The sequence below is a fragment of the Zalophus californianus genome, chromosome 1 (assembly GCF_009762305.2).
Source record: "Zalophus californianus isolate mZalCal1 chromosome 1, mZalCal1.pri.v2, whole genome shotgun sequence".
In the NCBI taxonomy this organism is placed as follows: Eukaryota; Metazoa; Chordata; class Mammalia; order Carnivora; family Otariidae; genus Zalophus; species Zalophus californianus.
The window spans coordinates 87,496,491-87,512,859 of record NC_045595.1 but is presented as its reverse complement, the minus strand read 5'-3'; the positions used below and the strand labels follow the sequence as shown (position 1 = coordinate 87,512,859).

General features: G+C 41.2%; 1 long non-coding RNA gene across 1 annotated transcript in view; it reads left to right on the top strand.

The window, feature by feature from the left end:
* LOC113916733 overlaps positions 1 to 15,814 on the top strand; it is a 54,927-nt gene extending 39,113 nt beyond the window's left edge. Inside the window, exon 5 of the long non-coding RNA XR_004820090.1 lies at positions 15,325 to 15,814. This is a non-coding gene — a long non-coding RNA (uncharacterized LOC113916733). The remainder of the gene's footprint in view (positions 1 to 15,324) is intronic.
* Positions 15,815 to 16,369: the final 555 nt, after the last annotated feature.

The window sequence follows — 16,369 nt, the reverse complement described above, 5'->3', positions numbered from 1 at the left end:
TCATATGATACATGTCTTTCTCTGATTGATTTATTTCGCTTAGCATAATACCCTCTAGTTCCATCCACGTCATTGCAAATGGCAATATTTCATTTTTTTGATGGCTGCATAATATTCCAGTGTATATGTATACCACATCTTCTTTGTCCATTCATCTGTTGATGGACATCTAGGCTCTTTCCATAGTTTGGCTATTGTGGACATTGCTGCTATAAACATGTAGAGTGCAGGTGCCCCTTCGGATCCCTACATTTATATCTTTGGGGTAAATACCCAGTAGTGCAATTGCTGGATAATAGGGTAACTCTATTTTCAACTGTTTGAAGAACCTCCATACTGTTTTCCAGATTTTTATTTGACTTCAAGTCCCAAACTCTTAACCATTATATAGATTACCTCCCCAGCTATTTTTATATCTCTAAGCAGGATGCCTGGTGTACAATAGGTACCTAATATATTTGCTTATGAAATAAATAAGCTGAAAGACACACCAATCAACTTTTATGTTGTCATCATTTCTATTTAAAGCCCTGTGACTAGTGAGCTATTTTAGGTCTGGATTAATTGTGGTTGAAGTAACAGATATGTGGTTAGGGTCCTCTCTATCCCTGTGACACATAGAGACTGGGCTTCCAAATAATGACAGTCACCTTTTCTTTCCTTATACTCCTGGTCTTGAACATAATTCCTGGGCTCAAACCAAGCTCCATGACAGTTGTTTACTTGATGCTACCATTTCCCAGTGTGTCAAGCCAATGCCATAAAAAGTTTTCACTGAAAGATAAAAATAAAACAACTTTCCTGAAAGAGAATTCGCACATAGGCAATGAACAAATGCTAATCCTCCATCATCAGTGGAGAATTTATGCAATGATTTACCTGTGAGCAGTTACATAACAACGTATATGATTTGTTTGGTATCTTAGTCTGTTCTGGCTCCTGTAACAAACTACCACGGACTGGGGCGGGGCTGAAACATTTATTTTCTTGTGGTTCTGATTGAGGTGCCAGTAAAGTTGGTTTCTGGTAAGGACTCTCTTCCTGATTTGTAGACAGTCACCTCTCACTATGTCCTTATAGTCTTTCCTTGGTGGGTATGCACAAAGACAAAGAGAGAGAGAGAGAGAGATGAGAGAGATTGAGGGTGCTCTAGTGTCTCTCTTTAAAAGGACACTAATCCCATTGGATGAGGGTCCCACCTTTATTACCTCATTGAACCTTAATTACTTACTTAGAGGCCCTGTCTTGAGGTTAGGGATTCAACATATGAGGGTTTTTTGGGGGGTGGATGGGGGGGTAAACATTCAGCCTGTAATAATGGGTCAAGTTGACTTAGGATAAAAACAGAGATTTAAGGCCCTTGAGGATTTTCGCACATGGTTGTGCTCAGTAAGAATGACTAGTGTAGCGTCTACCTTTGGCTCAGGTCATGATCCCAGGGTGCTGGGATCGAGCCCCACGTGGGATTCCCTGCTTAGCTGGGATCCTGCTTCTCCCTCTCCTTCTGCTCCTCTCCCCTGCTTGTGCACTCTTTCTCTCTCTCAAATAAATAAATAAAATCTTAAAAAAAAAAAAGAATGGCTGGAACAATTCTTGTTTATACCTAAATTGTTTTATCTTTCTTCTATGTGAGGATCCATGTCTCTATAAAATTTTGAACAATATTGCCTACTCAGAATTTATTGAGAAATGCTTGAGTTTCCTGGATGAAAGATCTCTGTATTATTTAATGATGTAAAACATTTCTTCAAAATGAAGAAAGTCTCCATTACTTTCTAGCTTCAGCATTAAAGTATAATTCTCATCCTAATTTACAGTTGCTTTCTTTAAATTTTTTTTTTAGTTATTTCCTTAAACTATCCTCAACCATTTCTTTCCTTCCTTAATATGAGTTTTCAGACACTTACATATAATTCTATCTCCCCAGAGGCCTTTGTTTACAGTTATAAAATCTTTATTGCTACAGAATTCCTTTCAGCTCTTTGTGATTTGCTCTTGCTCCGAGGTCCTCTAGTCCTGACGTCCTCTGATTCCAAGATGCTCCATGAGGAAAGCAATGTTTTAAACTCCAAGGCTTGTCAAGCTCAAACAGCATCTAAGGTTGAAGGGGTGGGTAGAGCCACAGAAATGCTGTTATTGCACTTGTCACACGGAATTGGAAGAGTAATGACAGCATGGGTTGATTCTCCTTTCTTCATGGAGCTGTAAATCTGTAAACAAGTTGTTTTCCAAGAGCTTGTCAAGAGTTTCTCCTTCCCAAGATTTTTCTCTCAAGTGTTTTTGATGGCTTTCTACCAGGCATATCTTATGTAAAAACAGACCCTCCCCACCCCCCTTCACAGCAGGTGCCCGATTCTCAACTTCCATCTGCATTGTCTTTTACACTTTGGTCTTTTTTAGGAGCTTACGCCTTTGTTTTTCAGAGGCAGCCCTGCAACAGGTGCCTTCACTTGGCAGTTGAACATTGCCAGAGCTGCTAAGTTCCCTCCCATCGGCGGCTGGGTTTCTTTTTCTTCTCTTTTTTTTTTTTTTAAGATTTTATTTATTTATTTGAGAGAGAGAATGAGAGAGAAGAGCACATGAGAGGGGGGAGGGTCAGAGGGAGAAGCAGACTCCCTGCTGAGCAGTGAGCCCAATGCGGGACTCGATGCTAGGACTCCAGGATCATGACCTGAGCCAAAGGCAGTCGCTTAACCAACTGAGCCACCCAGGCGCCCCTGCGGCTGGGTTTCTTGCTATTGGTGGTGGCAGGTGTAATGCTGAGATCACCATTTGGAATTCAGTAGATATCAGACTGGCTGTAACATCTGAATGAGGAATTTCATTTTGCTAATTTTAAACATGTCAGAGCTAAAGTGCACATTTGAAAAGAATTTTATAGGACAATCGCTTTTTAGTCTTGTTCTAGCTTAGGCTCTCCCTCTTGATTCTGAAATGCCGAGTTCACTTTGTCCCCCCAAGAGGAGATGTCACTTATGACTGAAATCATGTTCTGCTTTCCCTACTGGAAGTGCATGCAGCTCCATGAGATCAGCAAGCAAGATTCAATACAGCCATTCCTCAGGACCACCGCTTCTGATCAGAGCCGCAAGAAGAGAGCAATCAAGGACACCCTTTCCCCCCAGGCAGAGTGTGCCAGTTATTAAGTCCCTGTCTCTCAGCTCCTAACACATCGTTCTATACTCAGTGATGCTGGGATTCTACAGACCACGGTCCCCTTTGCCAGCTATTCCCCATTTGGCTTGGCCGATGGAGGGCCACTGCAAGTTTGAAGGAATAAAAAGGGACTTGCTCCTTTCCATTTCAGTTTTGCTTCCTGCTCTTGAGACTCACACCAGCAACACTTCTTCACCCTGGGAGCAGCCCCTTGGCAGCAGCTGGCCATCTCTATAATAGAGGTGAAAAAGCTTTCAGTCTTTCCAACACTCTCAGAATCTGCCCCCTTACCCCGCTCAGACGTACCAGCACAGCCAGGTCCGGACACAAGAGTACCAGCTGGCCAGTGCCCCCCTCTTCAGGGGTCTGGATTCTAGCTTCTTTCTCAACTTTGAGCTAAGAATGTTTGGTGGACCCAGACTTTAGGCATTGGCATGCATTGGATTGAAATTCAGGTCATTTTAGTTTTTATTTTTATTTTTAAAATATTTATTTATTTAAGAGAGAGAGAGAGAGAGAGAGAGAGAGAGAGAGAGCCAGAGAGAAAGCATGAGTGGAGGGGAGGGGCCAAGGCAGAAGCAGAAGCAGGCTCAATCCCAGGACCCTGGGATCATGACCTGAGCTGAAGACAGATGCTTAACCCACTGAGCCACCCAGGTGTCCACAAAATTCGGGTCATTTTGTTCAGTGTGAAAGGTAAGGTGTCACAAGAAGGCTGGAGGACTTGAGGACGTTCAAATTATGGGTTAGTGACTCCCAAAGCTGTATCTGTGGGCCAGAAATCTTCCCCAGGTTTAAATGGAGAGCCCATATGTACCTCAAACTCAGAGTGTCTAAAATTCAATCTTTGTCTTCCCCCTTGGCTCTATGAATTCTGACACCATCTACAAGTTGCCAGCAAGAACTGTTTTTTAGGTTCACAAGCAGTCTCCCAGTACTGCCGATTTTACTTCCTAAATGTCTCCTACTTTCCCTCTCTATTTCACAGCCCTAGTTCAGGTCCACTGGATTCCTGCAAAACCCTCCTAACTTGTCTCTTTGCTTCCTGGCTCTTTCCCTTCTAATCGAATCTTCCTAGAGTGTGTATGGCTTTGAAAAGTTCTGAGAAGATAATAAAAGCTGGTAATTTCCAGAACACGGTCCCAGATCTGTTCAGTGACTCAGAAAGATTCTTCTACCACATCAAATCATTTAAAAAAAATTTTTTTTATCACTGTTAAGAACAACGTGATGATGTGTTGTGGTGTTATTTACTTCATGTTTCTTGTGCTTATTGTTCACTGAACTTTGATCTGTGGGTATATAATTTTCATAGTTTGGAAATTTTGTGTCCATCATTTCCTCAAATGCTTCTCCCTCTCCCTTTCAGAGACTCCAATAACATATATAGCAGGCCACTTGAGTTGTCCCACAGTACATCGATTCCCTTTTTCTGTTTTCTTTTTTCTCTGTGTGTTTCACTTTGTATACCTCCTATTGCTATGTCTTCAATTCACTAATCTTTTCTTTTGCCATGTCTAATCTGTCACTAGTTTTATCTGGTGTATTTTTCATCTTAGTCATTACAGTTTTTGTCTCTAGAAGTTCTACTTGGATCTTTTATTATATTTTTATATTTTCCATGTCTCTACTTAACAGTTGGAACATATGGAATACAGTTATAATGACTGTTTTAATGTGCTCATCTTCTAATTCTAACATCTGTATCAGTTCTGAGTTAATTTCAATTAATTGATGATTCTCCTCATGGGTCACGGTTCTCTATTTCTTTGTCTGCCTGGTAATCTTTGTTTGGAGGCCAGATGTAAAATTTACCTTGTTAGATGCTGGATATTTTCGTGTTCCCATAAATATTCTTGAGCTTTATTCTGGAATGTTAAGTTAGTTGGATAGTTTGATCTTTGGGGGTCTTGCTTTTATGATTTAGCAATTTTTAACCAGAGCTAATTATTTTCTGCTACTGAGGCAAGATCTTCCTGAGTTTTCTACCCATTGCCCTGTGATTTAGGAGTTTTCCTGTCTGGTCTGTGAACATATACTATGAGCCCTGTGTGAGCACCAGGTAGTGTTCTCTAATCCTTTTAGATGTTTTTTCCCCAGCCGCAGGTAGTTTGCAGATGATGCATGGGCAGATCAGTACTTGGCTGAATGCTCAAGGAATACCTCGAAGAAGATTTCTCAGGTCTGTCTGGGGTCTATACTATCTCACAGAGCATGTGTGAAAACACAGATCAAGTGTTCTCATATATATAAAGGCTTCTAACTTGGTCCCTGACACATAGTTGGGACTCAGTAAGCATTTTTGATCTTGGTTTAACTCTCCAGATGCAAAATACCTTTGATGGACATTTCTCATTCTTTCGACTATCCAGCATCTGTAATTTATTCTAATGAGGATGAGCTTGTTTCCCAACATAGACACCACAAAATACCAGACTCATTTTTTCTAGCATCCTCACTGCTAGGATGAAAGCCCATGACCTAGCCCTCGTCCATGACCATGACCAATACCCACACTTTTTTTAAAGAAGCAGGTCCAGGGAAGAAGCAGAGACCACACCGAGTTCCTTGTAGGGACAGGAAGCAGCAGCTGCAGTAAGAGCAGTTACATCCATTCTTCAGGGACAACATTCCTAGTGGCCTTGGTAAGGATGGCCTAGCAGATGGCCATCTGGTGTCTATCAGTATAGCAGTGGGGCTTTTGCTAGACCAGTTCCATGGTGAGATTTTGGGCTTTTTTCCAGTTACATAGTCTGCCAGCCTGATTGTCTAGTTTTTCTAAAGATGCTGCATACCATCCAATATTCTGTAACATTTCTATTATTAAAGTGTAATGTACATGTGTATGTATATACTAATATTCATATGTAAGTATGTGTGTGTTTATATACCACAGAAGTGATGATTTTTCATAAACTGAGTTTTCATGAACTGACATAACTGGTACCCAGATCAAGAAATAGAACATTACTAATGTCCTAGAAGCTTCCTTATTCACCCTCCACGTTACTACCCTCTGCCATCCAAGACAACCATAGTCATGACTCCTCGCATCATGAATTAGTTGTGCCTATTTTTTCTTTTTCCTTTTTTCACTTTATACAAATCAAATCTGCCCACATATTCTCTTGTGTATGTCCAACATTATGTTTGTGATATTCATCCTTATTGTTTGGTATAGTTGTAGCTTGCTCTTATCGGAATAGTAAAGCATTGCATTTTATAAATACACTATATTTATCCACTTGTATTGGGGGTCCCCAAGACCACCCTCAGGTTCAGGGATTTGCTAGAAGGACTCACAGAACTCAAAAGCTGTTGTACCCACAGTTAAGTTTTATTATAGTGACAGCTTATAGAAATCAGCAAAGGGGAAAGTTATAGAGGGCTGAGTTCAGAGGAAACCAGGTACAAGCTTCTAGTTGTCCTCTCCTGGGGGAGTCACATACATGGACAGCACTTAATTTTTCCACAAGTATGTATGACAAGGTGTTGCCAATCAGGGAAGCCCATCCAACCCTGGTGTCCAGGGTTTATTGCTGTTGTTTGAGGCCAGTCATGAAGGCGTGCAGTGTCCCCATTGCTGACCTTAGCTACCCAGTATCCATCCTGACACAGGTCAAACTCATTCATTATGACCTAGAGGCTCAAGCATACAAAAATAGGCATTCACATAAATCACATTGTTAGTTTAAACTAATTGGCATAGCCCACAGCTTTGGGCATATAAAGACACTCTTTTCAGGCAGGATATTGCAAAAGCTCAGAAATCTTCTAGGAGCTAAGCCAAAGGTAGTCCTGAGGACTTGGGAACGTACAGCAGCTGAGTAGCCCAGGCTTACAGAGTTAACATTTTCTGCACACCATTACATTGTTGACGGGCATTTACACCATTTACACTTTTAATATGAGAAGTGCTGCTATGAACATTGTTTTACATGTTTTTGATGAAGATTTGGGTGCATTTCTAATGGGTGGTTACTTAGGAGTGGAAATGACAGGGCATTGGATATGCATGTGTTCAGTTTTCATAGACACTGCCACAATGTTTTCCAAAGTGACTATACAAACTTATACTCCCCATATCAGTGTACAGAAATTTTCAATATCCTTTTTTAAAAAAAATTTTATTGCGGTACAACTGACATGCAATAAAATGCATATTAAAGTGTACAATTTGGGGTGCCTGGGTGGCTCAGTCGTTAAGCGTCTGCCTTCAGCTCAGGTCATGATCCCAGTGTCCTGGGATCGAGTCCCGCATCGGGCTCCCTGCTCCTTGGGAGCCTGCTTCTCCCTCTGCTTCTCTCTTTCTCTCTCTCTCTCTCTCCCTCTGTCTCTCATGAATAAATAAATAAAATCTTTAAAAAAAATAAAAAAAAATAAAGTGTACAATTTGATCAATGTTGGCGTATGTGTATACCCATAAAACCATCACCACAAGCAAGATAGTAAACCTATTATTCTCCCCTAAAAGTTTCCTTGTATTCCCAACATTCTCATAATGAATTTGTTTTCTCTTGAAATCAGCTGGAGTGCATTTCTGTTGTTTACATCTGAGACTTCCTGGCTGATATAATCTCACCTTGAATTGTCTTGTATTTGTGCCCAGCTTGGTCTTCTGCATTTCTTTTCTCTTCAATTGATTCTTGGGGAGCTTCTATGATGTGTCCTAGACTCTGTTCTTTGCCTATCTTACTCAATTTGGCGGGACCCCAGGTCCTCTGATTGTAGCTTTGTCCTCAAGACTCCTGGTAATTCCATGCATCTTTTTTTTGTTTTTTAAGATTTTTATTTATTTATTTGACAGAGAGAGAGGGAACACAGCAGGGGGAGTGGGAGAGGGAGAAGCGGCTTCCCGCTGAGCAGGGAGCCCAACATGGGACTCCATCCCAGGACTCTGGGATCATGACCTGAGCCAAAGGCAGACACTTAAAGACTGAGCCACCTAGGTGCCCCTCCATACATCTTTTTATCCTCTGCTCCCTGCAGGCTTTTCTTCTTGAACAACCCTATAAAACCCCTGGTCCTAGTCATTCCTGGTTGGCCCAGAACCAAACTCCCCTAGAAGAACTCCAACAGAGAATTAGCTAGACAGTAAGAGAAAGGGCCTCTCCCTCAGCTCTTCCTTAAGTTGCCTAGACCAGTGTTATGGGTTGAACTGTGTCTCCCACAAAAAGAGATGTTGGGAGTCCTAACCTCTGGTGCCTCAGAGCGTGACCTTTTTTTGGAGATGGGGTCTTTGCAGTGGTAATCAAGTTAAAACGTGATCATTAAGTGTTGACCCTAATCCAATATAATGAGCGTTCTTATAAAAAGGAGAAGTTTGGACACAAAGACAAAGATAGAGAGGAGATGCTGCAGAGAGACATAGGAGAGGAGGCCTGGAACAAACCCTCAAGCCCTCACCACCCTCAAGAGGAATCAACTGTGCTGACACCTTGATTGTGGACTTCCAGCCTCTGCAACATGAGACAATAAATTTGTTTTGTTTCATTTTTTTAAAGATTTTATTTATTTATTTGACAGAGAGAGACAGCGAGAGAGGGAACACAAGCAGGGGGAGTGGGAGAGGGAGAAGCAGGCTCCCCGCTGAGCAGGGAACCCAATGCAGGGTTTGATCCCAGGACCCTGGGATCATGACCTGAGCTGAAGGCAGACGCTTAACAACTGAGCCACCCAGGCGCCCCATAAATTTCTGTTGTTTGTGGTACTTTGTTACAACAGCCCTTGAAAATTAATACAGGATGCATCAGCTTTTCCTAATAATTTTCAGACACATGGGGTGTAAAACGGAGGATCAGAGGGTAGTGGCTGCCCTTTTGGAAACATTGTTTGTTATAAAAGTTGAGGATGGGGAGAGAAGAACGTGGGAGGAGCCAACTAACTCCAGATTATTTGACTTTGGCCATTCACGAGGCTCTCAGTGAGGCCTGGCTAAATCATGAGGTTCTATACTCCTTGTTCTTTTCTTTCTGTTTTCTCAAATTGATAAACATGATTCATTTTTCAACAGCCATCTGTGGGAACACATGGACTCCTTCACTTGGTAGCTATTAAGATCTGTTCCACCGACTGAGGGACAATTTGGGAATGTTTTTCTCCCAGGTCCTTTTCATGGGAACTTTTCCAAAATCAGAAGATTAATAAAATTTTGGTGAGAAGCAGTACAGCATGTCTTGAAAACTCCTCGAAATCTTCTCCTCACCTTTAATCAGGTCATCTGACAGGTTACCTTCAAAGAAACGGACTTCAAGCTGAGTCCTTATGAGGACTGGATTTTGCTTTATTTATAAAACGTTGTGAAGTTCTAGAACTCCTATTTGCCTTGACGGTCAAACTTTTGATGAAGGAGGAAAAAGCAGGGAGAAAGAGAAGGACATAAACAGAAAATACATTGGAAATAGTAAATGTATTCAGAGCAGATGACTTATTGCCCTTCCAAATGAACCTGGCAATAAAGAATATAATAAATGAGTCCCCTGGGGAACTTCTTTTCCATTTCAAGTGCTTCCTTTGGCTATTTTCACCCTTCAGTTTCCACCCCCATTTTTGGTCTTTAGATCTGAATTTGAATATATTTCAGCAAAGCTGCATAAATGACCCACTTGGTTGAGCCTTGGGGGTCAGATTCTGAATACGGCTTGGAAGCGATTACAGTGACATCCCCTCAAGACTTTGTTCTGGTGTTGTTAATGAGTGCCTTGGGTTACTAGAGATCAAAGATCCCCTTCTGCGTCTCTGGCTCAATTTCCCTTGCCTTCATAGACTAGTGTCACTGCTCTGTCCACAGAGGTTGCTTTTAAAATTGAGATAAAATTTACGCAGCATAAAATTCATCATTTTAACCTTCTTAAAGTATACATTTCAGTGGTTTTTAGCATGCTCACAATGTTGTGAACTGTCAGCACTATGTAATTCCAGAACATTTCCATCACCCCAAAAAGAAACCTTGCACCCATTATCCATCACTTCCTGATTCTCCTATCCCCCAGAGGCCCTGACAACCATGAATCTACTCTCTGCCTCTGTGGGTTTGCCTATTCCAGATTTTTCATATAAATGGAATCATATCATACATGACACTAGGTCAAGATTCTTTCACTTAGCATGTTTCCAAAGTTTATCTATGTTGTAGCATGTACCAGTATTCCATTCCTTTATATGGCTGAATATTATTTAATTGTACAGATCCATCTCATTTCATTCATCCATTCATCAGTTGATGGGCATTTGGGCTGTCCCAATTATGAATAATACTGCTATGAACATGCATGTACAAGTTTTTGTGTGGATATACATTTTCAGTTCTCTTGGATATATACCCAGAAGTGGAACTGATGGACCATACAGTAACTCTATGTTTACCTTTTTGAGGAATTACCAAATGTTTTCCAGGGTCTTTTTTTTCAAGGAGAATAGGGTGATAAGATTGATTTGAGACACACTGTTGGGGAGGGGCAGCTGAACTGTCAGAGAAAAACGCCCACCATGAAGTTGAAGATAAAAGGGTCATGCCCAGGTGAGATAAGGTGACCATTTCAGTTGGGCCATTATCCACATGCAGTGGTTGTTTTTTTTTTTTAATTTTTTTATTGTTATGTTAATCACCATATATTACATCATTAGTTTTTGATGTAGTGTTCCATGATTCATTGTTTGTTCATAACACCCAGTGCTCCATGCAGAATGTGCCCTCTTTAATACCCATCACCAGGCTGACCCATCCCCCTACCCTCCTCCCCTCTAGAACCCTCAGTTTGTTTTTCAGAGTCCATCATCTCTCATGGTTTGTCTCCCCCTCTGACTTACTCCCCTTCATTCTTCCTCTCCTGTTATCTTCTTCTTTTTCTTTTTTCTTAAGATATGTTGCGTTATTTGTTTCAGAAGTACAGATCTGTGATTCAACTGTCTTGCACAATTCACAGCGCTCACCGTAGCACATACCCTCCCCAATGTCTATCACCCAGCCACCCCATCCCTCCCACCCCCCACCACTCCAGCAACCCTCAGTTTGTTTCCTGAGATTAAGAATTCCTCATATCAGTGAGGTCATATGATACATGTCTTTCTCTGATTGACTTATTTCACTCAGCATAACACCCTCCAGTTCCATCCACGTCGTTGCAAATGGCAAGATCTCATTCCTTTTGATGGCTGCATAATATTCCATTGTGTATATATACCACATCTTCTTTATCCATTCATCTGTCGATGGACATCTTGGCTCTTTCCACAGTTTGGCTATTGTGGACATCGCTGCTATAAACATTGGGGTGCACGTACCCCTTTGGGTCCCTACATTTGTATCTTTGGGGTAAATACCCAGTAGCATGCAGTGGTTGTTAAAGCTGCAGCCTCTCCCTGCAGGTCTCTGAGTTCTCTGAGAGTGTTAAACAGGTGAAAACAAGAGAATACAAGAGGACTTTCATCAGCTAAGCACTGGATTGTTCTTTATGTATACTGTCAATTTAATCATCACAACGCAATTAAGTGGATAATGTCATTAGCCCCATCTTATAGGTGGGGCAACTGAGGCTCACTGAGGTTAAGCGTATGGACTGGTTTGCATGGCTTTGTATATAGCAGAGCCAGGATTTAAGTATTGGTAAAGACCATAGATACAACCTGAAAAAAATTTAAGGGATTAGAGGTAGATTTTGGAAAAGAGAGTACCATTAAGTACAACAGGATGGGATAAGTGATATATAGTGTTCCAGGATAAAAGAGAGATTTTTATTTTATTTTATTTTATTTATTTAAAAAAGATTTTATTTATTTATTTGAGAGCAGAGGGAAGGGGCAAAAGGAGAGGGAGAAGCAGACTCCCCACTGAGCAGGGAGCCCGATGAGGGACTTGATCCCAGGACCCTGGGATCAGGACCTGAGCCAAAGGCAGACGCTTAACCCACTGAGCCACCCAGGCATCCCTGTTTGTTCTTTGTTTTATTTATTTATTTTTTTAAAGATTTTATTTATTTATTTGACAGAGAGAGATACAGCGAGAGAGGGAACACAAGCAGGGCGAGTGGGAGAGGGAGAAGCAGGCTCCCTGCCGAGCAAGCAGCCTGATGCGGGGCTCGATCCCAGGACCCTGAGATCATGACCTGAGCCAAAGACAGATGCTAAACAACTGAGCCACTCAGGCGCCCCTGTTCTTTGTTTTAGAAGGAGGTTGTCAATTGTGCCAACTGTCGCAAAGGTGTCAAGTAAACACAAATATATACGTATAATAGTATCTAATTATCTCATATCTGACCCATGATATGCCTCAGAATGTTTGCTATTCAGACTTTAATACATCCCGGGCTATATATGTTGCTGCTCTCTGTGAATTTCCGTCTGCAGAACACCAGGACACTGCCGAGTCTCTATTCCAGACAATAAGTGCATTTCAGAAGGAGCAAGAAAACCCATTATTTACAGAGAAACCAGTTTCACAAAAACAAGAATTTCAAAGCAAAATGAGATTTTCTCACATTAAGCCATGAAGTAAAACTTTGAGTGCGTAAGACTAAATAACTCTTAGTACTAGAGGGAAAAAGAATTATATTGCAGTGTTGCAATAAAACCATATTTTATGGGTAATGAGGCAGTACTCTCACCTTTCCTCAGTATTTTATATCTTTAGCTTTTTTTCCCTCTTCAGACAGTGATGGGTGGACATGAGATTAAAGTGCCATTATTTCAGGGCACTGAAGCACAACCACATAATAGTGACATCCAGAAATCTCGGGCACTTGCAGCCAGTCAAGTCTTTTTCATGAGCAATCTTGATATTGTTGGGGCTAGGACCTTTCCCTACTTCAGATTGTTGGTTTGCTTGGCACTTGAGGATGTTTTCAAGGATAAAACAAGGTTGGAGCTGGCTCTGTGTAAAGCAGTCCTGAAGCTCTTGTATGGAAACTTTCCATGAAAAGATGAGAAAAAAATGTTTTTTGGAGAAAAATAGGTAAAAACTAAATAAGTTGATGCCATAATACATCTATGTTATCAACCAACAGAAGACTTTGTTCTTTTTAGCTGTTTGATTGTTTTGTTTTCTGCTCAGATAAAAATAGAGTTTGGTTTTTATAGAAAGGCTTTTGCTATGTGTGCACTTTCAAGCGCAGAGAGTAGGGAAGCCTCTTAGGTCCTTTTCATGTTTGCTGAGATGCCCTCCAAAGGCTGGTTTGGTTGCTGCTGCTCCAGCATTCGCAGGTACCGATGCCTGAGACGGTGGATCCTTTCCAAGTCAGACTGTGGAAATAGAGGCCGCAAGGTATAGGAGAGCATTACAGGGCAACGGTCCTTGCCGCTTGGCTCCATGGCAATCAGGTGTCCTTACTTAATCCCTGAGAGGAATATACATCCTTTCAGAAGGTCGTGATATCTAGTAATTGAGTACTATGCAGACAGACTCTAAGGTGGTCCTCCACAATTCAAGTCTCCTTGCCTAAGGGTGCTCACCCTTGTATAATCTTGTATAATCTTCTCCCCTTGAATGGAAATGAGACCTAAGATTTGCTTCTAACCAATAGGATATGGTCAAGGCAATGAGATATCACTGCCATGATTACATTATGCTACACAAGCCTTTGTCTTGCCAGCAGACTTGCTCTAGGGACCCTTCTTGTTGGCTTGATAAAGTAAATGGCCATGTTGGAAAGCACAGGTGGCAAGGATCTTCAGGCAGCCTCTAGGAGTTGAGGCATCCTTCAGTCAATGGGCAGCCAGAAGCCAGGGCCCTCTGCCTTAACAACCACAAGTAAATAAAGTCTGCCAATATTGGCTGGAAGTGGATTCTTCCCCAGTTGAGCCTCTAGATGAGACTGCAGCCTCACCTAACACCTTCAGTGCAGCCTTGTGAGATCCTGAGCAAGGGTCCTAGTTAAGTTGTGCCTAGATTCCTGACCCACAGAAACTGAGGTAAGAAATGTGTGGGGTTTTTGGTTTTTTGTCTTAATTTTTAAAAGATTTTTATTTATTTATTTGAGAGAGAGAAAGAGAAAGCACGAGCAGAGGGAGAAGCAGACTCCCCGCCGAGCAGGACCGATGCAGGGCTCGATCCCAGGACCCCAGGATCATGACCCGAGCCGAAGGCAGACACTCAACTGACTGAGCCACCCAGGTGCCCCAGAAACGTGTGTTGTTTTAATCCACTGAGTTTGTGGCAATTTGTTGTGCAACAACAGAAAACTAACATATTCACATATGGTATCTTCTGATCCATAAGCTTAATTATACATTTAATAAACAATTGTATTCCTAGATAACAACACTTAAAGAGACCAATTGTTGACTGCTTTGAGTGAGCATCGTAGAGTTTCAGAATGTTTAAGCAGACTCTGTCAAAGTAGTTTCTTTTCCCCTATAATTTGCTAATGGTTATGAAAGGGTTAAAGTAATGGGATAGTGTCCTATTTTGAATATGACAGGGTTATTTGTATCAAACTGAACCAAAAGGGAGTGCTGTAGGAAAAAGGAACAAGTTCATTAGAGCCTTCCCAGTTGTGGCCATGTCCTAACATTAATTACACCTGCGTTGATTACTGCTTGTTGATTATTCACATTCATTCTGTTTAGTTATCTACGGATGGACTCCGCCTCTTACCCAAAAGGAATTTAGAAAAGGTAAAAAGGCCTAGAATCAAGTTTAGGTAAGCAACATATCCTACAAAGGCAGGGTACATGACTTTGGGTACATGACATTAATCAGGTTAATATGAATATTCTCAGAGGGATTTCTGTTCACTCTTTATCTCTTCTCCAACATCCTTTTCTCCAGGGTTGTCTATCTTCCTTATTACTGGTACTTTTTAGTCTGTGATCTATTTGATCTTAAAGTTTCATTAGAACTTTAACACTGACATTTGATATTTTGAACATTTTGATATCTCTTCAAACTTTTAAGTATTGATTAAGTAATTCTTCAGAATTATCAAGTATATGCAATTCTTTGAGTAATTATTGAGTGACTGCACAATCAAGTTAGTATAACATTCTGATAAACACTGCATTAAGTTCAAAATGGAAGACACATTTTGACTTTAATATTATACATAGAAAGTTCAGAACTCAGTTTTTAAAGATTAAGTAAAGAAATGCTCAGGAACCCATTCAGTTCACATCTGTTACCTGCTCGTGCCTACAGTTATGAATGACCTAGTGTGGTTTTCATTGCATTTGCAGGCCTGTGCATGCATTGTCCAGAATCACTACGTGAAACCACTTCAGCTAAACTCTGGGAGAAATCATGCCTCGCGTTTCAGAATCAGAAGTGACCAGCCTAGGAAGAGAATCAACTATGCTTTCAAGATCACCACAAATAAATAATCTTTCAAAAAAATATTCGCTGCCTGCCACCATAGATGAGCTGATATGACTTGGGCCACCTGGATCACATTCCTTACCACAAAAACTTCTTGGCATTCAGGAAGATTCAAGAAGGGCTATCTGTTCTCTGCTCCATAAGAAAGGAGTAACAAGGCCTCAGCTGTGACATTCAGGGAAGAAAGTCATAGTATTATCAGTGGGAAAACCAACCTGTAGTCAGCCTAGCATGTGTCAGCTACTGGAACTACTGTGGGACCTCCCTATAGCCCATTCATCTAATCTGGAATCTTCTTTGCAGTTGATGACAGTGACACTATTCGGCTCTAAGTCCACAAATAAATATGTGTTAGCCAGAATTTCCTGTATTAACCAGATTGTCTCTGCTGCCCAAATTCATGTACTTTTTCTTCTGCAGGATGATGGGACATCAACAACTTTTAAGATTGCTCCCCCAAACTTGATTCCAAGCTTTTTCCCTTCCTAAGTCCTTTTTGGCTGAGAACTAGAGTCGATCAATTGTTTTGTTACATTTTATTTCCACAACCAGTCAATTCCTTACCTCTCCTCTACTTCTTTCCCTCCCTCCCTCCCTCCCTCCCTCCCTCCCTCTCTTTTCTTTTCTTTCTTTCTTTCTTTCTTCCTTCCTTCCTTCCTTCCTTTCTTTATCTTTCTTTTTCTCTTTCTTTCTTTCTTCCTTTCTCTCTTCCTTCCTTTTCTTTCTTTCTTTCTTTCTTTCTTTCTTTCTTTCTTTCTTTCTTTCTTTCTTTCTTTCTTTCTTTCTTTCTCTCTCTCTCTCTCTCTCTCTTTCTTTCTTTCTCTCTCTCTCTCTCTTTCTTTCTTTCTCCACACCCAGCATGGAGCCCAATGCAGGGCTTGAACTAACAACCCTGAAATCAAGACC